Genomic DNA, 19,060 nt, shown 5'->3' with positions numbered 1-19,060 from the left:
ACATTGATAATGTGAAAAAGAAGTTCCTCCATCCTTGTGACTTATGATTGACCTTATAATAAACAGCTTTACTGTGTCTTTTTAAAAAAAAATCAGCGTACTCACCAGCACATGTTTTTATCCTGTGTCAAAAGGTAACATTTCTGTATTTTGAACCATACAGTCTTGAAATAACTAATTGGGATAAAGCTGACTTCTATTCCCTTGATTGAGACCTGAAGGTGAGACAAATGGCAGATTGTTTGATATATAAATTACTAAAGATAACATGCTTTATTCGAGGTTAGAACTAAATTCTATATTTTCAGTCAAAGCATTAATAGAAATCTGGACAAGGCAGAAGTATTTGCTTATCCAGACACTCTCGACACAGTAAGCGTCATTGTGCTTGAGTGGTAGACAGCCCTTTTTCCGGATTTGGATAAGTGCTGAAATATTTTTCTTCAGTTTATTTGTGAAGTTCAACTTCATGAAGTCAACATAGGAATCCTGTCAGCATATGACAATGCATCAGGAAGTTTATATAATACTGTATCATCCAAAACTCTTGCAGATGTTTTAATCCCATTGCGATTCCTTTTAGCCTGAATGCAATTGCCTAATAGTGTGGTATTTGCTTGCCTTTTGGAGAGGGCAGGCAAGCATGATGGGCATGCTGCATAATCTCAGTGTACCCTACCATGACTGAAAAATAATTGTTAGTTCCATGGCATGTTATCCTACTTGTGGCACACGTAAAGAAGCTGGTTTTGGTTCATATGAGATTAGGTTTGCTTATGAAAACTACCTCACCTCCCAACGTTTGCACTTGTGGTGAAGGTTTAAAATGTTATAATCTTATTCATACGAATGTACAAAAATGATGGGCAGGACAAGACCAGCTGGACCCTCGAGCTTGTCCCACACTCATGATATCTGGAGCATGATGACTACATTCTTCCCAACCCCTCAAAAGGTATGTAATCTCCTAGGAAAGGCAAAAAACAGAATAGGCCAGGGCCAGACATGGTCATTTTGTACATTTTCATATTGCCCCCAATCCCATGTGCTTTAATTTTGCTCACTAACCTCTTATGTGGGACCTTATCAAAAGCTTTCTGAAAATCCAAATACATCACATCCACTAGTTCTCCCTTATCTATTCTACTAGTTACATCCTCAAAAATCTCCAGTAAATTTGTTAAGCATGACTTCCCTTTCGTAAACCCATGCTGACTTTGCCCTATCCCATTTATGCTTTCCAGGTGTTCTGCTATCACATCCTTTTATAATACACTCTAGCATTTTCCCCACTACTGATGTAAGGCTCACTGGTCTGAGGTTCTCTGTTTTCTCTCCCTCCTTTTTTAACTAGTGGGGTTACATTAGCTACCCTCCAATCTGTAGGAACTGCTCCAGAGTCTATAGAATTTTGGACGATGACCACCAATGCATCCACTATTTCCAGGGCCACTTCCTTTAGTACTCTGGGATGTAGATTATCAGGCCCTGGGGATTTGTCAGCCTTTAACCCCAGTAATTTCCCTAGCACTAATTTCCTGTTTAATGCTATCCCTTACATCTCTACTACTGTTTGGGGGCCTAGTAAAGATCATTCATTACCCTTTTTCCTGTCATTCTTTGATTTAATTTTACCCTGGCTAGATCCCTTCTCATCCCATTGAAGTTGGCACTTTTTCAATTTAGAAATTCTACTTTAGATTGTTCCTTGCTTTTCTCCATTGCTAATCTAAACCTTCTGATACAATGATCACTCTTATCCAAGTGTTGCACCACAATCACTTGGTCCACCTCATTTCCCAGCACCAGATCCATCAGTGCTCCTCCTTGGCTGGATCAAGAACATAGTAGTCAAGGAAGTTCTCCTGAACATACTTTAGAAATTTCTCTTCCTCACCGCTCCCCCCCCACCCCCCCCCCCCCCCCCCGCACCCCCCCGCAACCACACATACACACGCACTCCTTACCCTTTACTTTAACATTATCTCAATTAATATTTGTGGAATTAAAGTCCCCCAATATCACCACTCTATAGTTCTTGCATGGATTCTGTCCTTGCCCCCTTAAGGGCATCCTCTTTTTCCAACACTACACTGTTTTCCCTAATCAGTACTGCATCCACCTCCCTTTATTCCTTCCCTATCTTTTCTGAATACTTTGTATCCCTGAATATTAAGCGCCCAGTCCTCACCATTTGAAGTCACATTTCTGTTATTGCCGCTACATCATCTTCCCACATGGCTATTTGTGCTTGTAGCTCACCAACCTTATTTACCATGCTTTGTGTGTTTACATACATTCATTCTAAACCTGTCCTTGGATTTCACATAGTCCTTCTTAGTCTGCTGCTATCTCCTCCTTCTCTAGTACTATCCATCACTCTGACTCCATAATGTCTCTTTTATATTCATAGAGTCAGAGAGTTTTACATCTACTTCTATATGCTGGTGCCTATCCCCCTGCCAATTTAGTTTAAATGCTCTTCTCCCTTCTTGCTCCATCTGTCTCTGAGGTGAAGCAACTTTAAAAAAAAATGTAGTTTGATTTAAGGCCAGCTCCAAAAACATTTTGATTTCAGCAAAATAACTGGCAGTGACCTAAAGATTGTTAATGGCTGATCTGCTTATCAGCATCAAAATCCATAAGAGTTTTTTTTCCTAAATCCTGAGTGCCTCCATAAGTTTACATGAATGGTTAATTTTTGGTGTGGACCCTTGGTAAAATGCCACCTTAACACATAGAGAGAAGCTTTGGGTCATTATTACCAGAAAGTGCCTGTAAATGTCATATACTTGGAATGCTGGTCACCCTAATCCTGCTTCTGACAAGTTTAAAGTTGTATATTTGCTGTACCTTCGACTCCACACAATGCCGTACAACAGATACAAGTCACAACGTGCAAATAATGCACCTTCTTTTGAGAAGATGTAAACAACTTGTCTGAAATGCTATTAATTAAATCATTTGAAAGCTTTGCTGCATCATGGGCAAAGATTCTTTCAGTGCAGACAACCTATCATCACCATGTTCCTGTCTGAAGTTGACCCCTGTACTAATCTATTGAACAACCTGTCATTTTAATATAAAAAATATAATTTCAATTGCTCTTTGAACTAATGCCAGAAAGTTCTTTATTTACGGTTGAAACCTCTGCTGTTGAAATAAATTGTTCAGTTCAAATGTGACCTATTCCATTTAAACGTGCATCTCTTAAAGAACTTGGGGAAGGGAGGGTAGCACAATGTTTGTGGATGTTTACAACTACTTAAGTTGTTACTATAGTAATACTGTCTGTGTGACATCCTCTACAGTGCTGACACAGTGTCTCAGCAATTTCAAAATATAGCTGTTACACAACTGTTTTATATGTAGATTGACATCTAATGAATTACCACCTTTTATATTAAAATGTAGCTATAAGCACCTCCCTGTTTAATTTTTAAGCTAATTTTTTTTTCTTTTTAGTTTTATCCTCTTTCCTATGCTGGCTCGCCCTGGTACCTCACCCAAATGATCATTCTTTTTGATCTTAGACCAGGAGTTTCAAAAGGCAGGCTGCAGTCCAGATTGCAAAGCCATTTTAACTGGTATTAGGCTGCAGTGTTCGGTGATGGCAATACTTCAATCAGCACAGACAGAGAAAGAAGCAGAGGAATAGGGGAGAGCAAGAAGATTTACAAAAACATAGGTTGGAAATAATAGAAGCACAGACCAAGAAAGAGGGAGAGAAGAGCAAACACAGAGTAACATAATAGAAAGGGGAAAGTAATGGAGAGAAAAGAGTTGTTTCACAGCCGCAATGGAGCGAGACAAATAGGGACGGTAACAGACTCGGGGAAATAATGTGCCATTTCTGTTGACATGTTTGAAAATAAACAGAACTAAGGGGGAGGCGGTGGTGTATTGGTAGTGTCACTGAATTAGTAATCCAGAGGCCTGGGGTAATATACTGGGGACATGGGTTCAAATCCCACCACGGCAGCTGGTGGAATTTAAATTTAATTAATTAATAAAAATCTGGAATTAAAAGCTAGTCTTAGTTTCATGGCACCATTACTAGCATCGATTGCTGTAAAAACCCATCTGGTTCACTAATGTCCTTTAGGGAAGCAAATCTGTTGTTTCTGCTGTCCTTACTTGGACTGGCCTACATGTGGCTGCAGACCTACAGCAATGTGGTTGACTCTTAACTGCCCTCTGAAATGGCCTCGCAAGCCACTCGGGTGTCAAGGGCAATTAGGGATGGGCAGCAAATGCTGGCCTTGCCAGTGAGGCCCACATTCCATGAAAGAATTTAAAAAAAAAAAAATCTGGATCTTAGCTTGGTGAGTAATTCAAATCTTGTCTGTGAATATAATGGGGAACCTATAGCCTTGATAGTGAGTTTTAGAAGGGATAGAAGCATCGCAGAAAAGAGTAATCTTGTCCGTGGCCAATATTCATACAGGCTAATTTTCCAGCACAGTCATCGAATAGTTATTGGACAGGCCTGGAAATGCTGGCTGTTTATCTGCTTTCCCTGTCCACAGCCCAGGAGTGTTCTTGTCAATTGTAATACCTTTGCCATTGCCCCAACTAACTCAGCACGCAGACATGAAATTGAATTTGGAGCTTTCCCAGTCTGTGTGATGGAATGATGATGTGCCAGGCCAAGAGACACCTGAGCTAAATTCTATTATTCGTCTTCATTGGAGCTGGAAGTTTTGGAGCAAGCATTTATCACCTGCAACTTGCTCTCCGTAACCCTGATGTGAGCTGGAATCGCAAGAACAACCCTGGGCCGTGGAATAAGATAGCACACACTGAGCAGTACAAGTTTAGAGATACAGCACTGAAACAGGCCCTTCAGCCCACCGAGTCTGTGCCGACCATCAACCACCCATTTATACTAATCCTACACTAAGCCCATATTCCTACCACATCCCCACCTGTCCCTATATTTCCCTATCACCTACCTATACTCGGGGCAATTTATAATGGCCAATTAACCTATCAACCTGCAAGTCTTTGGCATGTGGGAGGAAACCGGAGCACCCGGTGGAAACCCACGCAGACACAGGGAGAACTTGCAAACTCCACACAGGCAGTGCCCAGAATTGAACCCGGGTCGCTGGAGCTGTGAGGCTGCGGTGCTAACCACTGCGCCACTGTTTAGAAAAGTTCTTTTCTATAAACATGGACTACAGTAAGCTGAAGAAGAATCACCCAGACTTCTAAATTTTGAAGGCAGAACATCTTGTCCAGATGGCTTTGCTGGGCCGTGAAGCTTGTCGCACATTGGAACCTATATTACTACTGTTACCTGTGTATGAGTTTTAGTGCAAGATTCAGGAAACTAATATCTTGTACTTTATTTGTGTATATATGAAATTTGATGCACTACCTTTTTAAAAACAATACATGGCCAATTGAGACATTTACTCAGGAAGCCATTAGTCAACTAATATCCCAGAATGGAACAACTGATGATGCACAGATGTCAAATTCCAACCTTTGTATGCAGAACAACAACAACCTGTATTTATATAGCACCTTCAATGTAATAAAATGTCCCAAGGTGCTTCACAGGGGCATTATAAAACAAAATATGTCACTGAACTATATAAGGAAACATTAGGTCAGATGACTAAAAGCTTGGCCAAAGACATAATTTTTAAGGACTGTCTTAAAGGAGGAAACCAAGGTGGAGAGGTGTTGGGAGGGTATTCCAGAACTTAAGGCCTAGGCAACTGAAGGCTCAGCCACCAATGGTGGAGCGATTAAAATTGGGGATGCTTAAAAGGCCAGAATTAGAGGAGTGCAGGTATCTCGCAGGGCTGTGGGGCTAGAGGAGATTAGAGATGGGGAGGGGCAAGGCCATGGAGGGATTTGAAAACCAGGATGACAGTTTTGAAATCAAGATGCTGATGTTGGTGAACAAAGCTTGCTGGAGCATGCATTACTAAGGATATAGGCCAAGAGAATGTTTTGGATATGATATATTTGATCTTTAAAAGATGTTTGATAAGTGCCACATAAGGCAATTACTACTAAGATTAAGACCTATAGTATTAAAGATAACGTGGTGGATGGCATAGGTGGATTGCTGAAGGATAGAGAGTAGGAATAAATGGTTGTGCGAATGAAAAAAACAATGTAGTTAGTGGCATGTCTCAGGGATCTGTGTAAGGACATGTAGCCTGCATACACCACACTTCAAATGTCGCACTTCAAAATGATCCTGATAACCTGGCCTCTGCCCAAGGGCAGGATCCAGAGATTTATAAGCAGTTTCCCCAAATTGACTGCAGTATGGTGCTCATTTGAAAAGGACACCTGAGGATTGGCATTAAGCAAGTTAAGTTGAAAGACTGCTGTATCTTAGCAGTTAAATATTACAATCATATTGCAGACCCTGCTATATCTGTCAATATTGTTATAGGAAATCGGCTAGTACATAAATGATTTACATATGGACATAGAACAGTGTCAGAATTTGCTGAGGATACCAAATTGCTGAACATGGCAAACTGTGAGGAAGGATACAGGAGATTGCATGAAGACTTGGCCAGTGGAATAAGCAGTTATATGGCAAATACAGTTCAATGTAGATAAATGTAAAATGGTACATTTTGTGGAAAAGAATAGAATTATACCATTGATAAAAGTTCTCAATGGAGTGGAGGAACAGAGAAATGTTTAGTACACCGATCTTTTTAAAAGCAGGAGTAGAGGTAGGAAAAAAGTCATGAAAACGGAAAATGAGAAGCTGAAAATACAAAAGGTGGGTAATGAGGTTTCAGGTGCATTCCTTTCATCAGAACTGAAGACTGGAAGAATGTATGGTAGAGTTTTCAGAGCAAGGAAATTGAAAATAAATGTGGAATATATAAATTTTACAGTAAGATGTTTTTATAGATGTTTTTGAATATGTAAAGAAGTTTATACTAAAGTATTAAATAGAAATTCTATAGTATTATGTAAATATGTGGTAGAATAAAACTATTAACAGTTTATATTTATGAGCGTCAGTTTCTCTGTTTTGAGTGCATGTGAGCTTGGACATTGCAGGAGCGCCATGCTGTGGCGGTGTTCTGCCCAAGGACAGGTCCTCTGCTTGTTTTCTCCATGCAGAAGTGATGAGCATGACTAGGGAAGAGGGTATACAAGGTGGTTTCCCATATTGCAGGGTTAAGTTGGGAAATGCTTATGTAGAGTCATAGAGAGATACAGCACTGAAACAGGCCCTTCGGCCCACCGAGTCTGTGCCGACCAACAACCACCCATTTATACTAATCCTACATTAATCCCATATTCTCCACCATTCTCCTACCGTCTACCTACACTAGGGGCAAATTACAATAGCCAATTTGCCTATCAACCTGTAAGTCTTTGGCTGTGGGAAGAAACCCACCCATTATGTAATGGGGAAGTATCTTCTTGTTGTGTCACTTCACCTTCCCTCACCATTATTCCATGCAGGCTATGATGGGTGTAGAGTTGTAGAAGCATTTGCAGGCTAGACAAAGCCTGACCGGGACTATGACGTGAACACTCCTTCTGTGAGCTCCATGGGAAGATATGAAACATTAAGAAACAATTGAACTCTGGAGAAATTGGTGATAATGAGTTGGGGAAAGAGTTTATGGCAAGTTGGGGGTACAAGGTAATTGATGGGAAGTGTTGTGAAGTTTCAGCAGGAAAATTAAGGGCTCACGAGACTTTTGTGCTGGCGATGATAGGATAAGGTAGAAGCATGAAAGATGGTGCTTTGGCCAATACGAAGAGAATGGTGAGCAAAAAGGTAGTGAGAAAAGCTAAAAATCACATACATATAATTATAAAAATTGGGTGGGAATCTGGGGAGGGATACATCACATTAGGTATCAGCTGTGGCTCAGTTGATAGCTGTCTCGCCTCTGAATCAGGGATTCAAGTCCCCTCTAGGACTGAACACAAAAATTAAAGTTGACACTCCAGTGCAGTACTGAGGCAGGGCTGTACTGTCAGAGGTGCCGTCTTTCGGATGAGATGTTAAACTGAGGGCCTGTCTGGTCCCTCAGGTGGGCGTAAAATATCCCACCGCATATTTCAAAGAAGAGCAGGGGAGTTATCCCTGGTGTTCTGGCCAATATTTATTCTTCAATCAATGTCACCAAAAAACAATATCTAGTCATTATCACTTTGCTGTTTGTGGGAGCTTGCTGTGTCAAATTGGCTGCTGAATTTCCTACATTACAGCAATGACTCACTTCAAAAGTACCGAATTGATTGAGAAGTATTTTGGAATGCCCTGTGGTTGTGAAAAGTACTATATAAACACAAGCCTTGCTTTTTTTCCCTTTTTTTTCAAGTGGAATTTTCCTTTTGAAAGGCAGGAATAGGATGAAACTGAGCAAAAGAATCGTGATTTAAAATAAAGGGGAAGTGATAAAATTCAAATACCAAAAGTGGGAATAAAAATGCTAGACAGATAGAAAGTGAAGCACTTGAAACTGGGCTAATATGGAAGCAACAACTTGCATTCATATAGTGCCTTTAATGTAGTAAAAATGTCTCAAGTCGCTTCATAGGTATTAAGATGTGACCAAAAGCTTGGTCAAAGAGGTAGGTTTTAAGGAATGACATAAAGGAGGAGAGTGAGGTGGAGAGAATTCCGGAGCTTGGGGCCTAGGCAGCTGAAAGCACAGCAGCCTGACTGATCCCTGGGATGGCAGGACTGATGTATGAAGAGAGATTGGGTCCATTAGGTTTGTTTTTGCTAGAGTTTAGAAGAATGGTATCTACAAAATTATAACTGGACTGGACAGACTAGATGCAGGAAGGATGTTCCCGATGGCGGGGGAGTCCAGGACCAGGGGTCACGGTCTAAGGATAAGAGGTAAGCCATTTAGGACTGAGATGAGGAGGGATTTCTTCACCCAGATAGTGGTGAACCTGTGGAATTCTCTACCACAGAAAACAATTGAGGCCAAATCATTAAATATATTCAAGAAAGAGTTAGATATAGTTCTTAGGGTTAATGGGATCAAGGGATACGGGGAGAAAGCGGGAACAGGGTACTGAGTTTGGGTGATCAGCCATGATCGTATAGAATGGTGGAGCTGGCTTGAAGGGCCGAATGTCCTACTCCTATTTTTCTATGTGCATTCTCCATTTTCATCTTAGAAACAGAGGTCAGAGTTGGAGGAATGCAGATATCTGGGAAGGCTCTAAAATGGAGGAGGTTACAGAGCTGAGAAGAGGTGACGTCATAGAGGATTTGGAACACAAGAATGAGAATTTTTAGATCGAGGCATTGCCGTGGCACATAGGTGGTTGATGAATGGGACTTGGAGCAAGTTAGGAGCAGAGTTTTAGATGAGCTCAAGTTTATGGAAGATGGGAGGTCAGCCAGTAGAGCATTAAAAGAGTTAAGTCTGGATGCAACAAAGGCATGGGTAAGGGTTTCAGCAGTAGATGAGCTGAGGAAGGGGCAGAGATGGAGGTGAAAGTAGGCAGTCTTGGTGTTAGAGAGGATATGGGGTTTGAAACTTAGCTCAGGGTAATGTCGAGTGCCAAGGTAGCAAACAGTCCAGTTCAGCCTCAGACAGTGGCTAAGGAGGGTGTTTCGACGCAGTGAGAAAGGGGTGTAGGGTTCCCTCAGCTTTTACCCGGTCTTACCGCAACAGGGTTTAATTTTAAACACCATTTTTTTTTAGCTCCACCTTAGTGAATCCTTTTTCATTAACTTCCAATTATAGAGTCATAGAGAGATACAGCACTGAAACAGGCCTTTCGGCCCACCGAGTCTGTGCCGACCAACAACCACCCATTTATACTAATCCTACATTAATCCCATATTCCCCACTACATCCCCACCTTCCCTCAATTCTCCTACCACCCAGCTACACTAGGGGCAATTTACAATGGCCAATTTACCTATCAACCTGCAGGTCTCTGGCTGTGGGAGGAAACCGGAGCACCTGGCGGAAACCCACACAGTCACAGGGAGAACTTGCAAACTCTGCACAGGCAGTACCCAGAACTGAACCCGGATCGCTGGAGCTGTGAGGCTGCGGTGCTAACCACTGAGCCACTGTGCCGCCCGTTAAGGCAAAGAAACTAGTCACAGGTTTTTTTAGGTTTAAAGAAAAAAGGTTGAAATTTATTAAACTTAAACTCTAATTCGGTTAATGCCTACGGCTATGCAGTGTGCCCATGCTAGCATGCATACGCGATACACACATGCAGATAGAGACAGAAAAGAGCAGAAGAAATAAAGTGGAAAAGTTTGAGACAATATCTGAAGATGCGTTTGGTTACTGTTCTTCGAGCTCGCTGTAAAGTTCTACCTCTTCAGATTCAAGGGAAAAATGGTTGGCCACCAGCATTAGGAGTTCAGACTTCCTAGCCGTGCCACGTATAGTAATCCCACACTATTCAGCCACTTTCCTCAACTCCTCTTTTAACTGCTTTTAACTTATCCCAAGTTACTTCTCCCAGGCTTGGGGAGCTACTAGCTTCAGTCGCAGACATGTTAGTATTCTAGCACACACAACCAAGAAAATCTGTATTGAAATCTTGCTTTTTTTTTTTGATTGGGAACAATGTGGCTTCCTAATTTCTTTCATTTGTCTGTGGGTAAAATCCGGATGCTAGCATCCATATTTCTCTTGCAATCCAGTGAGAAAGTGGTCTAGGGTTCCCTCTCAGCTTTCACCTGGTCTTACCGTAACAGGGTTTAAATTTAAACACACCGTTTTATTTAGTTTCCCCCTTAGTGAATCCTTGTTCACTAACTTCCAATTATAAGGCAAAGAAACTAGTCAAATAGGTTTTCTTAGGTATAAAGAAAAAAGGTTGAAATTTATTAAACTTAAATTTTAATTCAGTTAATGCCTACGGATACATGACACGCCCATGCTAGCATGCATACGCGATACACACATGCAGATAGAGACAGAAAAGAGCAGAAGAAATAAAGTGGAAAAGTTTGAGGCAATATCTGAAGATGCGTTTGGTTACTGTTCTTCGAGCTCGCTGTAAAGTCCTTGATTGTAGGTAGATTTTGCTTTTGGTTGGGGCCCAGTATTCTTATTAAACCTTGTTCGCTGTAGGAGACTTTTCTCTCTTGAAGTTCATGTGTCCTCAGTGGGTCCAGAGGCTTGTGAGAAAGAGATGGGAGAGGACAGGAGAGTTCTTCTCACTCCAGGAGCAAACAATCTTTGAGTTCAAAAACTCTGTGGCTAGTTCAAAAATCCTGGACCAGCCAGTTAGTCATGTGACCAGCTGATTTAAGCAGTCCTGGCTTTTGTGGATTCCAGTCTCTGGAATGCTCTTCCTTACACCTTCAATGTCTGGTGATCAAAATCCACTGTGGGTTGAATGTGTCAGGGAATGGTCCTTTTGTCTCCACAAGCACTGTCTGTTAGCAAGCAAATGTTTTTCAACTAAGTGTCTGGCAGCCCTTGTAACAGGCCTTCTCTTTGCAGCAAGTTTTAAAAAATCAATGTTCGTATGACAAAATTAATATGCCTCATTCTTGGCAGGTGCGGGCCTGCATGACAAGGGGGATGGAGTCAGAGGCTAGGCAATCGAGTTTGTAGCTTCAGTCTTCTCAATAATTAATTGGAGGAAATTTCTACTCATCTAAAACTGGATGTCAGACAAGCAGCAAGAGGAGTTCAGGGGTTGGAATGAGGTAGCTGTTGAAAAGAGAAACACTCAGTGCCTTTAAAAAATAATCCAGATGCTGGGAGTGATATGTTTGGGGTGGAAAAAATTACTGGATTGACAATAAGAAAACAAACACTAGGGCTAGAAATGAATTAATTACAGCTGTAGTTAAAAATGGAAATGCTGAAAGCAGGAGTTAAAAGGAAATATTAGAACTTTGCTTGAAAAACAGTGGCAGCAACACTTGAGAAGTGGGAATACAAATACCAAGAGTAAGGCTAAGAAAATATACATCGGTAGAAAGACAAATGCAAAGAGCAGAAGTAGAAAAAATCGAAGACAGGAGTGCGAATAAAAGAAGCTATTGTGATAGATGCTGACTTCCATTAATGTAACAGAGTGGAGGTCACAGCTGAAATACACATCACATATTCAAATAAAGCCCAAGCACTAGCCCGCATATATTACAAAGAATGTACTTAACCTTGCACAGGTAGGCTTTAGGGTATACACACAGCTGAAAATTGGTCCGGCATTACTTAAAATGCTTTTATAAGTATGATAACATTAGCTGCTTTCAACTGTTCTTGCATCAATCAAAAACAATCTCAGGCTGATAAGCTGCAACCTATGAAAATAAAACAAAAGGGCATGACTCTGCTACCTGTTGATGCAGTTAGATAATGGAGTAAGATTAAATTAAGAATTCCCAGAGAATGACCCTGAAATACTTTAATAAACCACATAATAAAACACAGAAAGGGACATTTTGAATGGAATAGAATACTTTGCTTACAATTGTGGCCCTGAAGCAGTGTCCCAGCTTTACTTAGAATCATAAAAATGAAGCCAAGATTATTTTACAGGAATTTCAGCCTCTCCACACCATGGCCAGTAAAATTCTTCCTCTGGGCAAGCAGTGGAAGAGTATCTGAGTTACTATTTATAACACTGAGTCAGTGACCAAACTCAGAAGCTGCAGCCCGTTCCAAAGCCTAATAAAAAAGTGAACATATGTTGCACCAAAGCTTCCACCAGTCGGTCTGGCGCTGATTCAGAGGTGATTTTCAGGTATTTGGAAAAAAAATGTCTTTCAACATTCAGGAGCTGATTATTATGGCTCCACAGAACTGGTGCTTTTAACTGTTACTCCATGAGTGCAGGTAAAAAGTTGGCTGTGTGGAAAACGTTGCATGCTATTGCTGGCTTTGCCAGAGTGCTGGTAGAATGTATTTACCTTTAGTTACAAATGTCATCAGTAAGCCTATGAGTGGATATTGCCCAAAGTAATTTCCACTGCCTTGAAATGTCATGGATTTACGATGCCCCATAAAATGAACTCACCAGATTTGCAATGACTCACTTATCCTGAGCTAATTGTATTTTATCTAGTTGTTTGAGACAATGGACTTATAACGCTGTCGTCTTAACATTATTATTTCCAACTATCTGGTCTGTTTTTACTGGGTGAGAAGTCAGGAATAAATGGTGTTGATATTTCTTGGAGGCAGCATTTTTTCTGTATGGCTGGAACAGCGGGAAGGCTGATGAAAGAGCAATGATGCTAATTTTTGTGTCTGAGGAGGTGGTAACAGGAAATGAGTGGGAGCAGGAAATGAGTGGGAGCAACTGGCCGTCGAAAGAGGAACATAGTCCACAAAGAAGCAGGGCTGTTTTTAGGACCAGTGAGGGAGAGCTGGATAAATTAGGGAGGGGGTGGTGTGGGGACAGGAAGTTACAACACCAAGCTGGTCTAGCTCTAACTTGGGGAGAAGGGTTATCTTTAAGGTGAAGAAGGGCCTAAAATAATAAGAGGGCTCAAGGGGCCTAGTCCAGTTTTTGATTAGACTTTCAGCATAGAGGTCCACCAATCTGTGACTCGAGAGGAGCAGGGCTGGCATTTTTTTTCATTTCAATGTGAAAATATTTGACAGGTACTGTTCCCCTATCAGAAAAAGTTTGCAAAAGAATAAGTTAACAAAGTATCCCATTCCCAGTTCCTCTTCTCAAGACAGCAAAGGGATGCAGTGGCGTAGTGGTAATGTCACTAGACTAGTAACCCAGAGTGCCAGGCTAATGCTCTGGGGACATGGGTTCGAATCCCACCATGGCAGGTGAATTCAATTGATAAAAAATCAATTAAAAATGTAGTGGTGATCATGACACCATTGTCGATTGTTGTAAAAACCCATCAGGATCACTAATGCTCGTTAGGGAAGGAAATCTGCCGTCCCTACCTGGCCTGGCCTACATGTGACTCCAGACCCACAGCAATACCCTCTGAAATGGCCTAGCAAGCCACTCACTTGTATCAAACCGCTACAGAGTTCTAAGAGAAGGAATGACGTCAGCACCGGAAACGACCACAGCAAACCCAGCCCTGTCACCCCTGCAAAGTCCCCCTTACTAACATCTGGGTGCTTGTGCCAAAATTGGGAGAGCTGTCCCACAGAATAGTCAAGCAACAGCTTGACTCTCCGAATTACACCTTGCAATGTCCCAGACACCACCATCACCATCCCCGGGTATGTCCAGAGGTGGCGTCACAGTGGTATACAGTTGGGAGTGAGTTGCCCTGGGAGTCCTCAATATTGACTCCTGTCCCCATCAAATCTCATGGCATCAGATCAAACATGGATAAGGAAACCTCTTACTGATTACCACCTACTGCACCCCCCATCTGCTGATGAAACATTGCTTCTCCATGTTGAACACCAAAATATACTCTGGGTGCGGGACTTCAATGTCCATCGCCAAAAGTGGCTCGGTAGCACCACCACTGACTGAGCTGGCCCAGGCCTGAAGGACATAGCCGATAGATTAGGTCTGTGGCAGGTGGCGAGGGAACCAACAAGAGGGAAAAACCCACTTAACCTCATCCTACCTGTCGCAGATGCATCTGTCCATGACAGTATTGGTAGGAGTGACCACCGCACAGTCCTTTTGGAGATGAAGTCCTATCTTCACACCGAGGGTACCCACCATCGTTTTGTGTGGCACTACCACCGTGCTCAATGCGATAGATTTCGAACAGATCTAGTAACTCAAAACTGGGCATCAATGAGGTGCTGTGGGCCATCAGCAGCAGCAGAACTGTGTTCAACCACAATCTGTAACTTCATGGCCTGGCATATCACCCACTCTACCATTACCATCAAGCTGGGGAACCAACCCTGGTTCATTAAAGAGTGCAGGAGGGCATGCCAGGAGCAGCACCAGGCATACCTAAAAATGAGGAGTCAGCCTGGTGAAGCTACAACACAGGACTACTTGCATGCCAAACAGTGTAAGCAGCATGCAGTAGACAGGGCTAAGCGATCCCACAACCAATGGATCAGATGTAAGCTCTGTAGTCCTGCCACATCCAGTCGTGAGTGGTGGTGGACAATTAAACAAGTAACAGGAGGAGGAGGCTCCACAAATGTCCCCATCCTGTACGATGGAGGAGCCCAGCACATTAGTCCAAAAGACAAGGCTAAAGCATTTGCATCCGTCTTCAGCCAGAAGTGCCGAGTGAATGATCCATTTCTGCCTCCTCCTGAAGTCCCCAGCATCACAGATGCCAGTCTTCAGCCAATCCGATTCACTCCACGTGATAACAAGAAACAGATGAAGGCAATGGATACTGCAAAGGCTATGGGCCCTGACAACATAGTACTGAAGATTTGTGCTCCAGAACTAGCCGCACCGCTAGCCAAGCTGTTCCAGTACAGCTACAACACTGGCATCTACCCTGCAATGTGGAAAATTGCCCAAGTATGTCCTGTTCACAAAAAGCAGGACAAATCCAACCCGGCCAATTAACGCCCTATCGGTCTACTCCCGATCACCAGCAAAGTGATCGAAGGGGTTGTCAACAATGCTATCAAGTGGCAGTTGCTCAGCAATAAATTGCTCACTGATGCTCAGTTTGGGTTCCGCCAGGGCCACTCAGCTCCTGACCTCATTACAGCCTTGCTCCAAACATGAACAAAAGAGTTGAACTCCAGATGTGAGGCCCCTTGACCTTGACATTAAGGCAACATTTGACTGAGTATGGCATCAAGGAGCCCGAGCAAAACTGGAGTCATTGGGAATCGGGGAAAATTCTATGCTGGTTGAAGTCATACCTAGCACAAAGGAAAATTGTTATGGTTGTTGGAGGTCAATCATCTCAGTCCCAGGACATCACTGCAGGAGTTCCTCGGTGTAGTGTCCCATGTCCAACCAACCATCTTCAGCTGCTTCACCAGTGACCTTCCCTCCATCATAAGGTCAGAAGTGGGGATGTTCGCTGATGATTGCACAATGTTCAGCACCATTCACGACTCCTCAGATAGTGAAGCAGTGCATGTCCATATGCAGCATGACCTGGACAATATCCAGACTTAGGCTGATAGTGGCAAGTAACATTGACACCATACAAGTGCCAGGCAATGACCATCTGAAACAAGAGAGAATCTAACTATCTACCCTTAACATTCAACGGTATTACCATCGCTGAATACCCCATTATCAACATCCTGGGAGTCACCATTGACCAGAAACTGAACTGGACCAGCCACAGAAATACTGTGGCTACAAGAGCAGGTCATTGGCTGGGAATTATGCAGCGAGTAACTCACCTCCTGTCTCCCCAATGCCTGTCCACCATCTACAAGGCACAAGTCAGGGGTGTGATGGAATATTCTCCACTTGCCTGGATGGGTGCAGCTCCAACAACACTCAAGTAGCTCGACACCATCCAGGACAAAGCAGCCCACTTGATTGGCACCCTATCCACCACAGATGCACAGTGGCAGCAGTGTGTACCATCTACAAGATGCACTGCAGCAACTCGCCAAGGCTTCTTTGACAGCACTTTTCAAACCTGTGACCACCACCTAGAAGGATAAGGGCAGCAAATGCATGGGAATACCACCGCCTGCACATTCCCCTCCAAGCCACACACCATCCTGACTTGGAACTATATCGCCATTCCTTCACTGTTGCTGGGTCAAGATCCTGGAACTCCCTAACAGCACTGTTGGTGTACCTACACCCAAGGACTGCAGCGGTTCAAGAAGGCGGCTCACCACCACCTTCTCAAGGGCAATTAGGGATGGGCAATAAATGCTGGCCTGGGTAGCGATGTCCACATCCCCTGAATGGAAAAAAAAGTAAACAATTGTCAAATAATTTGCAGTTAGAGGTTGCCCATTACTAGAGTTTAATTACATTCCTTTTTGAGATACCACAGCTCCAAAGCAAATATGCAGTAAGTTATAGTCAAACTATAATTTATCAGCTGCAGTTAAAGGTTAAAAAGCAAAATAGTAAAGATGGTGAAGATCTGAAACAAAAACATCCAGGTGCTGAAAATGCACCGCATCTGTGTGGAGAATAGAAAAGTTAAACATTTTAGGTTCAGAAGCTGCTTAAGTAAGGTTTTCCTTTTTTATTCGTTAGAAGTTCCCAGATTACAACAAACAGTTTCAATAAGTTCCAAAGAAAGTAGTAGGTTCTACAATCAACAAGTTGTAGTTCACCCTTACAACAAAAACTTGAAGAAAGTTCATTTCCAGCCCCCTCCACAAAAGAAAATGAACAATAAGCTATATATTGTTCACCAATTACAGTTGGAGGCTTTCCCACTAGAACAAGCAGGCACAATGACTTGATAGCTAAAGGATAAGATTGATCTTTTAAAAGTTAAAATTATTCAGCAGTCGTTCTCAACTTAATTTTTAAAATATTATTTTTGTCCTCCAAGGAGAGTTCAATGTTTTTTTATTTGGAGATTGATTTTAATTACTAATTCAGGGCTTTCTTCCATTGAATAAATATAATTTGCAATTTTTTTCTCCCTTGTTAACTACTGGAAAGTGTAACCAGCAGAAATGGGTTTGCGGGAACAGATGGTGATAAAGCAAAAAGGGACGAAATTGTACTTTATCAGCAAATAGCAAAGCAAAAATAGACTGCTGTAGTCTTGAAACATTTAACAGGCTCTCATCTTCTCCATGAGCACAAACGTGTGTTTCTTCACCTAACGTTCACTCACCCACCCACTCATACCTTTCAACATAGAGCTCAGAGTGCTTTCCCTCTGAACACCTGGGTGAATAGATTCTCAGTATCAATCCTAATAGAAATTAAGTGCAGATGATTATTTGAAGGCCTTTTGTTCAACATATTTGCCTATCAAATGACCAACTGTGTCTTCCTTCCTCTTAAACTGGAAGCTATCATTAGATTGCCCCTGGGATAGACTTTAAAATATATGAGCCCCAGTGGGCTTTCTGCCTTAGGAGATGGGGCTGATTTGTCACCAAAAACAGATAAAATGAGCTCTGACTGTCATTATTCATCCTGTGTATTTCCTGCAGAAAAGTGGACTGATTTTTTTTTTGAAAATAAAATTGCCAGGAGATCACCTTACTTCAAGAAAAACAGGATTAATTAAAAAACAGATTGGAGTTGTGCTTTCTCCCTTTATATTTCTTTTTTACTCTCGTTCACACTCTCTTCCTGAAGCAGATCAGATTTTTTTTTTTACTAACAGCTTTGTTTCAAATGGGCTGATTCTGGATTTTGGCCGAGCATGAGCAGAGACTTACAGAAGACCAGCAGGGGAGGTATAGCTTCAGCAGCCAAATACACAAGACAGCCTCCACAGTGCCACCACAGGGTGACTGGAGTAAAGGCAAGCTGCAGGGACATAAAGGCCTGGATTTTATGCTCTCCACCCCCCCCCCCCCCCCCACCCCCTCCGTGGCGAGTTTGGAGGTGGGCAGGGCATTTAATCGGGTGGCATAGTGGCAAGAGGGGACCCCGCCACCTTCCTGCCTCTACCCCAATTAAGTCCAGTTAAGGCCCTTAAGGGGCAATTAAGGGCCTCTTCACGCCACCACTGGTATTAACTCAGTGGCAGATGGGCCTGTCCCCACACGAGGAACACAACATGCAAACTTCTGTGGGGTTGCCTGCCGGCTCCCGGTGGGAGGATGGGGTTCCCTCGTTTAAAGACACTCAGTGCCTGATCGAGAGACCTGGCATCCGGAAGGGCGGGGGGAGGGCGGGGGGGGGTGGTCCACTGAGAGCAACCACTCCTGCCCTTGCTGCTGAGCCCCTTGTACCCCCTCCCCTGCAAATCCTACCCTGCAAACCCCCTCTGCCATCACTTACCTGAGTCTGGGATCCACCACCGACCCAGACCTCAGATGGGTTTCTCACAGCAGCCACAGCCTCCCCTGTGGCACTGCTGGCCTCTGGCTGACAGTTCTCAATGGGTGGGACGTCTACCCTGGGGTCCTTGATCCTGGGAAAGGCCCATCCTTCTCCACCTAAGTGCCTGATTGGGACTTAAGTCAGCAGGCCTTCCAAAAAGAGGTGACGCAGGGCTCTCACCGACTCTCCAGCTATATCCAATACCACCCAAACAGTGGGAAAGATTAACAGTGTG

The 19,060-nt window shown here is 42.9% G+C and overlaps 1 protein-coding gene and 1 pseudogene across 3 annotated transcripts in view; both read left to right on the top strand.

Moving 5' to 3' along the window:
• LOC137376446 (tyrosine-protein phosphatase non-receptor type 14-like) overlaps positions 1-19,060 on the top strand; it is a 268,323-nt gene that overhangs the window by 117,405 nt on the left and 131,858 nt on the right. The window lies entirely within an intron of this gene.
• LOC137376117 (cytochrome c oxidase subunit NDUFA4-like) lies at positions 4,634-5,217 on the top strand (annotated as a pseudogene).

This window comes from Heterodontus francisci, chromosome 13, assembly GCF_036365525.1.
Source record: "Heterodontus francisci isolate sHetFra1 chromosome 13, sHetFra1.hap1, whole genome shotgun sequence".
Classification (NCBI taxonomy): domain Eukaryota; kingdom Metazoa; phylum Chordata; class Chondrichthyes; order Heterodontiformes; family Heterodontidae; genus Heterodontus; species Heterodontus francisci.
This window is presented reverse-complemented; position numbering and strand designations above follow the sequence as displayed.